We start from the raw sequence: 7161 nt of genomic DNA on the forward strand, positions 1-7161 counted from the left end.
ACAGGAGTGATCCCTAAACACAGAGCCAAGAATAAGCCTTGAGCACTGCCAAGCATGATCCAAAAACTGAAAGAAAAAAAGTAATTTCCCTTCTTGTTGCATGTTATGTAAAGAAACAGATACCACAGAAAGATTCCAGTACCTTTGAGGGAAAACAAAACATCAAAGGAAACAAAAATAAAAATAGATAGGAGATACTGAATTAAATGCAAAAAAAAAACCACTCCAGGCTAGGAATGTAGCTCAGTGATAGAGCACTAACTTTGAATGTCTGAAGCCCTGGGTTTGATCTCCACGCACACACATGCATGTGTGCACACATACACACAAATCTTCAGTTCAAGACTAAATGAAAAATATAAAGAAGAGTAGACACAGAAAGTTGAATTTATGTATGGGAAAGTATCTTTCTAAATGATTTTCCAAAAGTTCATGCCCAATTCAATCAGCTTAATCAATGACTGAATAGATAGCAGTACTCTTACATTTAAAAAAAATAATCACGATCACGAATCACGATGATCACAAAAATCCCGTTAATCTTCGATTTTTCGAGCGGGCTCAGTGCCCTTTCATTTTCGTCCTTTCCCTGAGATCTTAGAAGTCTATCTTGACTCTAAGATAGGGGAATGAGATCCAGCTTGTTACTGGCTTTAGCATATGAATACACCATGGGAAGCTTGCAAGGCTATTTCATGTGGGCAGAAAACTCTCAGAAGCTTGTCAGTTTCTCCCAGAGGGAAAAGTAGGCTACAGGATATCATGCGGCCGCTTCTGAGAGCTTGCTTTTAAGTCTCTCTCTGGATGTTGGCTGTTGATGGGATTACACACACCTGGGTTCCTCTGCCGGTACCCTGATGCATGAGGCCTGTCCGAACGTGTGGAGAGGGGCCTTGAGCATGGCTGTAGCTAGGTCCCGGTGGTTTTCGGCCGCTGGGAGCTCTGCTCAGGGTGGGGAGGGAAGCTGGAGCCCATCCCCTCTGAGGGGCCCGGGGGAAGACAGCCAGCCGTGCAGGCAAGAGACTCTCTTTTTTTTATCCAAAATAATAATAATAATAATAATAATAATAATAATTTTCCAGGAGGTATAAGAAAATGAAAGTATACAACTACATAACAAATATTTATCCCCTAAAACATTTATTTATTTTACTTTATTATCATTTTTGTTTGCTACTTTGGGGGATACATCCTACAGTTCTCAAAATGTGATTCAAAGAAGTTACTCTGTCTCTCTTCCTATAGTAACTAAAAAGTATAAAGTCTGGACCCACTTTTTGTTTTGTTTTTTGGGTTTTTTTTTTGGGGGGTCACACCCGGGGATGCACAGGGGTTACTCCTGGCTCTTCACTCAGGAATTACCCCTGGCGGTATTCAGGGGACCATATAGGATGCTGGGATTAGAACCCGGGTCGGCCGCGTGCAAGGCAAACGCCCTACCCACTGTGCTATCGCTCCAGCCCTGGACCCACATTTTGGACACAGAAACTAAGGCCAACAAGATTTTAACTAGTGTCACCATTGGCCCAGAGAAGGCTTGACCCCTCCCCAAAGATGAAAAGCTCCAGCAGGAACAAAAAGACTGATAAGACAAGAAGGTAGAAGTTCAGAACTTATCCCCTTGACAACCCTCTAGCAATAGACTCTTCTCTCTATAGAAAGCCCCAAGTGAGGGAAGTTTGAGAGAAACATCTATAAAAACAACTTTGCAAAAGACAAGTGGCACACTTTCCCATCCTGGGGGTCATTCACTTTCCCATCCTGGGGGTATCAGTTTGGGATGTGCAATTCCTTTCTGCCAGAGTTCCATAGCTCCCCAAGAAACTGAGTTGTGGAGATTAATTCATGCACTTCATAGTGGAATCCCTAACAGGGGGAGCTCAGGCACAGTCTGAGGATTGCCTAGTAGAGCCAGTAGGATGAAAGCATCTATACCCTGAAAGGTGCGCCTGTGGCTGACTATTAGTCCAGACCCTCCCAGGCATTGCCCAGGACTGAACTGGGTAAAGAGAAAAATTATATACTCCTCCCTCAAGGCCAGTGTCGCTCTTCTTCCCACTTTACATAACTCACTTACAACATATGCATGAGCCTGGTCTCCATCCCCTGCACCACAACCAAAACAAACAAACATGCAACACCTTTTAGGAGCCAGGCTGGAGCACATTCCTTATATGATGGAGCCCTGGGTTCAACATCAGCAATACATGGTTCCCTAAGAGTTCCTAGGAATGATCCCCATGCATGGATCTGGGCATAACACCCAGCATTGCTGAATACATTCATCAAAAAACAAAACAAAACAAACAAACCAAATGCCTAAACCCCTCACACCAGATAAACACCATATTCTGTCTATTCTTCATCATTTGCTACATGATCTTTTAGAAGCAGGAAAATCCATTTCTCCCAGTAACATGACCTGGGAGAGCAGCTAGCATAATATCAATACAGCACAGCTCTGATTGAAAGATGTGCAGAGTGTCATGGCAGCCTTTGCTGACAGGGTGTTGTTCCTGCCTGGCTAAGTGGGTAAACCAATGAGTGGCAGTGAGCTGCAAAGACGAGTTTTCATTCATTTATTCAAAGATATTTATTGAACACCTACTATATGCTATGCACTATACAGGATGATAGACATAATAACAAAGTAAAGCAGACTTATTATAGACTGAAGTGTATAACAAAGAACAGAACAACCTTTACTACACTGTGATAAGGCTTCCTGAAAACCTCGTCTATTCCAAGAAGCAGGATGGCAAGGTCATCTCAGAAGAGACAGTGACATCTAAGTGGTCTCCAGTATTGGAGGTGGAGAAAAGAATTTGCAAACAGAGGCCAGAGGCTAGAGACAGCGTCCTATAGATTGGACACACAGAAATGGCAGAGTTGCATTAGAGAGAGAGGAGAAAAATCACAGAAATAGGAAGGGCCCATGGCTAGGGGTTCATTGTCAGAAACTCGAATCTGTCTTGAGATATAATAGGTTCTTGAGACCAGGCAAAGGACATGATAAAATGCCTATGATACAAGGCTCACTTTGACTGCAAGGTAAAGAAAAATGGGAGGAGAGAGCACAAAAGAATGGAAGACCACCATCCAAAAGAGAGATGGTCCAACTCACAGCCAGGATTGTGGTAGAGTGGCTTTCAGAAGGAAGAGGTTCAGGGCTGCAGCGAAAGTACAGTGGGTAGGGTGTTTGCCTTGTATGAGACCAAGCTGGGTTCAATCCTTGGTATCCCATGTGGTCCCCCAAGCATCGCCAGGAGTGATTCCTGAGTACAGAGTCAGAAGTACCCCTGAGCATCACTGGGTACGACCCAAAAAAGAAAAAAAGAAAAAAAAAGGAAGAGGTTCAGGCAGGGCTGAGTCCAAGAGCACCGAAACAGCAGTAGTTCGTGGTAATTCCCCCAACATGAGGCCCCAACCACACCCTGCCACCCTGACCCCCAACCACAGGTAGTTTGAGAGCCAGATCAGATGTAGAGAAAGAGAGCAAACAAGAGCAGTGCCTGACTCCTAGCTCTTAGCACGGCACAACGTCAGGGATTTTGGTGGCATCCCCCAGCTTTGGATTTGGACATGGCAAGCTCCATTTCAGATGAGTGAAATTTAAGAGTGCTTCAAGACTTCCAAGTGGCGGCACCACATAAATCGTTCAGAGGGCTGAGTATAGGCAAAGCATGTCAAGATTGGATCCCTGCCTCCATGTATACCCCTGGGCCATGAGTCACTCCCAAGCACCAGCAGGTATGATCTTAAAACAAAACAAAAAAAGACTTCCAAGTGGTGGTTGGGGTACACTTACCTGCATCTTTGGTTCCCAGCACTGCCCGGTCCCCCAAGCACCTCTGGAAGGGATCCCCGAGTGCTGAGTCAAGAGTAGCCTCAAGCACCATCGGGTGTGACACAAAAACAAAACAAACAAATGGAAGGCAAATAAAACAGACTTCCAAGTGGAAGTGGTTATGTGGGTTGCTGAAGATAGAGAGGAGGAAACATCCACATCATAGGTAAGTAATTGGAGACATAGAGGAGTCAGCTCAGGAGAGCCGTGGAAGGAGAGGAGGGATTCCATCAAAGCTGGAGCAAATGGAGTCGAAGCTTGCAGTTACGCCGCCAGGGAGACTGTGGCATAGCACAGGCGTGGTGTGCAGTTGCTGAAGCCTGGGGAGGAAACTGCGTAATATCTTCCATGAACTGGTTACCAGGAGAGTAATGAAGCTAGCTCCCAGAATTAATCCTGAGGAAAGGCATTAATTAAATTAACTAATAAAAAGAATTCCCCAGAGGAGGTGTACCATTCCTGGAAGTATTACAATGCCAGGTTACTGTTAGTAGATACAGAGAGCTCCCATTCCACTCCTCTGCTCCAAAAACACATTTAATTTTTCCTTAGATAAAGGGAAGATCAGACATCAAACTAATAAGAACAGATATCACACTTGACCTCAGCCAAAATGACAAGCAGCAACAAAGAAAATCGACAGTGTTAATTACAGCACCAACTAGCGTTAGAATGGTGCACGCTTTTCTTATTTGAAATGCACACTGCCACCTAATGGCCACAAAACATAAAATAAAAAAATGGAAGAAAAATGATTAAAACTAATAACAACAAATGCATAATCAAATAAACTTCAAGTTCCAAAATTAGTCAAAAGGACATACTTATGATATCATCTTTTTACAAGCCATTGTCAGGTGAGTGTACCATATATGGACCTCAGGGTCTCCCATGTACTCTAGCACTAAATTATACTCCCCAAGCCTATAGATTACATTGTATTCTATGTACTGGGTTGTATTTAATTCAGTTTGTTTCTTTTTTTCAATGTTAGGTTCAAACTCCAAGGCATGTTGTCTCCCACTAAGCCATATCTCTGCCTTAGGCAACATTTAAATTTAATGATCCATGAAAGAACCTTATCCATGTCTTAATTATTAAAAATCATAAATATAATTTAAAATCCCTCACACAAAATAAAATAGTCAACTGGAACAAGTCTAGTTAGATGAGGGAATTGTTGGGGTCACACTATTTGGTGCTCAGTGGACCATACGCAGTGTTAGGGATCAAACCAGCCAGTCAATTGAATGCAAGTCCTGTGCCTTAATCCCTCTGACCCCCATTTTTTTTAAGGTTTTGGGACCACACCCTATGATGCTGACAGGTTACTTCTGACTCTCTACTTAGGAATCACTCCTGACAGTGCTCAGGGGACCATAAGTGGTGCTATGGATTCAACTCGGGTCAGCTGCAGAGAAGGCAAGTGCCCTACCTGCTGCAGTATCGCCCCAGACCACAAATCTATTCTTAATAGATTAAAATTGAGGCATCAATAGAAAAACTGTCTTGTGTTGATTTTTTTTTTGGTTTTTGGGTTTTTTCTTCATTTTCCTGCAATTAAATATACTCTTCTATGTATGGAAAAATAATTAATTCCAGCACTCATCCCCTCAGGATTACAGAGCATCATGCATCTTGGACTTAAGAAAGAAAGTGAAGTGGTACCCACTGTTTCAGTTAAAAGTTATAGGATCTGACAGGACCCTTCCACAGCCCAGCTTTGGGGTTAACAGAATTTGTCATCATTCATATATGCCACCAGCGGGAGGAACAGGGCTCTGCACCATTTCAGTCAGTTTTCTCTGAGGAGCAGTTAACTTGCTGCTCCATGAACAAAGCCCCAGATTCAACCCCCAAATCACATGTTCCCTGCTCCTTCCCCAACACGTGCGTGCACACGCACGTGCATGTGCGTGCGCTCTCTCTCTCTCTCTGTCTCTCTGTCTCTCTGTCTCTCTCTCTCTCTCTCTCTCTCTCTCTCTCTCTCTCTCTCTCTCTCTCTCTCTCTCTCTCTCTCGCGCGCGCGCGCGCGCGCGCACACACACACACACAGACACACACACACACAGACACACACACACACTGAGTTAGGAATGACCCTGAGTACCACCAGGTGTGGTCCACCTGCCCAAGAAAGCAAAACAAAATAAAACGAAAATAATCTGGACATAAATCACCTAAGTACATAGGGCTACAGGACCAGAGATAGTTCAGGAAGTAGAGCAGCTGCCTTGCATGCACCTATGGCAGTTTGGGACCCCAGTCAGAATCCCAGGCACCCCATGTAGTCCCCTGGGCATCACCAGGGATCACTCCTGAGCACAGTCAGCTATAGGCTCTGAGCACTGCCAGGTGTGGCCCCCAAACAAGCAAACAAATCCCTCAAATCCCCAAATCCCCCCAAATAAATGAGGCTTTAGCCCTAAATTGATATAAAACAATGACAAAACTATAAAACTTGATTTCATCCAATGTCTCTCTGTCAAAATCCCTCTTTCAGAGACTTAGTAGAATACTGAGAAGAAGCAAAGCAGGCAGCTTAATCTGCCCCTTCTACCCCCACCCCTAATCCGACACCAACAAAATGTGAGGGAAGCAACACGAGCAGCGAGAGTCATAATGGCCACCTAGAAACACATGAAATGCCGGGCTCCATTTAAGCCTATCATTACCTCAGAAGAGCTTGGCCATCCACTGTGTTAATAGGCAGGTGCTGTCACAGATTCCCTGGTAAAGACTTTCTTGGAAGAAGTTCTGACATTCAGATCCTGTGCATAGCCTGGGAGGCTGACTTTCACCACGTGCAAGGAGGGAGGCTGACTGCTCTAAATGTTCCCATTGCTCAGAGATGAGGACCCGCGAGAGTCTGTTCTGGCAATAAACATATTTAAAAATGACGTTAACTCAAGTTTGGAGGAGACTGACTGGTCATTCACAGGTCACTCCTAACAGAGCTCTGATAACGTGTTAGTTAAAAGGGGCTTGGTGGCCGAATGCATCCTTTGCATGGATGATTCCCTGTCTTTGATCCCCAGCCCAAAGAATAGAAAATAAAATATCTTAGGTCCAGAGAGATAGTACAGGTGAAAGGACATGCCTCACATGCAGTCAACCATGGTTAAATCGCCAGCACCACATGGGCCCCCAGCATCACTGGGTACAGCCCTGGGGGGCCTCCAACTACTGCCTGAGTTAATCCCCAGCACTGGGTGCTGCTGGCTAGCAATCACCAGGAACCTGCTTTTGGAGGCAGGCTTGGGCGGTGGTGGGAAAATTTGAAATAATGGTGGTGGGAAGGTGTAACATTGTTT

At 44.5% G+C, this 7161-nt stretch overlaps 1 non-coding gene across 1 annotated transcript; it reads right to left on the reverse strand.

Moving 5' to 3' along the window:
- Positions 1-4290: 4290 nt before the first annotated feature.
- Positions 4291-4475, reverse strand: LOC129403723 (U2 spliceosomal RNA). The gene has a single exon (XR_008629419.1). It is a non-coding gene; the product is annotated as a U2 spliceosomal RNA (small nuclear RNA).
- Between the last annotated feature and the right edge of the window lie 2686 nt (positions 4476-7161).

This window comes from Sorex araneus, chromosome 3 (assembly GCF_027595985.1).
Source record: "Sorex araneus isolate mSorAra2 chromosome 3, mSorAra2.pri, whole genome shotgun sequence".
NCBI lineage: Eukaryota > Metazoa > Chordata > Mammalia > Eulipotyphla > Soricidae > Sorex > Sorex araneus.